This window comes from Diorhabda carinulata, chromosome Y (assembly GCF_026250575.1).
Source record: "Diorhabda carinulata isolate Delta chromosome Y, icDioCari1.1, whole genome shotgun sequence".
NCBI lineage: Eukaryota > Metazoa > Arthropoda > Insecta > Coleoptera > Chrysomelidae > Diorhabda > Diorhabda carinulata.
Genome location: NC_079473.1, coordinates 8,772,525 through 8,773,924, shown reverse-complemented (window position 1 = coordinate 8,773,924; position 1,400 = coordinate 8,772,525). Strand labels below are relative to the sequence as shown.

Here is a 1,400-nt window from a genome sequence, read left to right as displayed (position 1 = left end):
TATACAATGATATTACAGTATATATTATGTAGACATCGTAATATAACCAAAATAATATTTTACAACGGTGCCTAGAATATTTTTTGTGTTGAAAGGGAAAACGGCAACATACCAGTACGTTGTGAAATTGACTTCTAGTGTGATTAGACAGCTTAGGTTATTGCGTATCTGTCATTATATTAAGTTATAAACATAAAAAGGATATTTTTATTCTAATAATACCAAAAACAACAAGTTATGGATCCGAGACTTCAATGCATAAATAAATAATTCGGATTACGAAACTAAAAACGAAAATTCATTAGAACAAAAAACTCTTTTCTGGAAACTGTAAAATAAGTGGAATAACTTTAAAAGCATATAGAATTATGGACTTGCTTATAAACCGCATACCAAGTAGTATTTGTAAATGATAGGGAAATATTTGAAAAATTGTCTAGGGTAAACCAGGCAAACGTGCCCCAGTCGGATATGTGCCCCACTTGCGAAACTCAGTGAAGCATTTTAAATTTGGCGCTTATTTGATCCTAGCTGGTCAGTGTTCCAAGTATGGCCGCGATGTAAACAACACTGTGCTGGTTTTTATTTAGTTTTAGTGAGAAAAAGTGATTAAAAGGTTTGTATGACTACATGAATTTGTTTTATATCTATTTTCACGTTGATTAAAAGTATTTGCTCCATATTATTTCGTGTTTTTAAAGTTTTTATCGAAAACTAACCTCATTTAACTTTTATTTGCCTATAATTACGTTCCGTTTTTCGTAACAAATATCAGAATTATTTAAGTGGGGCACATTACACTGTACATCGTCTAATGCGCCCCGATTTTTTTCGGCTAATGTGCCCCATTTGGAGATAATTCCTGAATTCTTATTTTGATTACTTTTTAATATTATTTTTTTTTAGGAAATGGGAAAGGTTAAAGCTGTTGATCCAAGAAAATGGACTGAAAAAAGTATGCAGAAGGCGGTGGAGGATGAAATAAATAAGAAAATGGGAGTAAATGAAGCGAGTCGTTTATATGAAATACCTTCGCGCACATTGCGAAGACACATCCTCAAGGGTTGGAGGTGTAAGCAGAGAATTGGAAGACCTTCTGAATTGGGATATGAGAACGAACTAAAACTTGTAGCTCACATTAAAAAGCTTGAATCCATCGGATTTCCCTTGGAGCCATCGAGACTGCAGTCTATAGCTTACAACTTTGCTGAAAATCTTCGATTGCCACATCGATTCAATAATGAGAAGAAGTCAGCAGGCTGGGATTGGTTTCAAGGATTTATGAAGCGTCATCCAGACCTGAGTAAACGTAAAGCAGAAGGCCTGTCATTGGCAAGAGCTAGTGGTATGAATAGACAGGATGTCGATAAATATTTTGAAGTGTTGTTGAAGGTATTGAC

The 1,400-nt window shown here is 34.4% G+C and overlaps 1 long non-coding RNA gene across 1 annotated transcript; it reads left to right on the top strand.

Annotated features, from left to right (window-relative positions):
- Positions 1–491: 491 nt before the first annotated feature.
- LOC130902996 (uncharacterized) lies at positions 492–942 on the top strand. Its single transcript, XR_009060490.1, has 2 exons — positions 492–616; positions 907–942. It is a non-coding gene; the product is annotated as an uncharacterized LOC130902996 (long non-coding RNA).
- Positions 943–1,400: the final 458 nt, after the last annotated feature.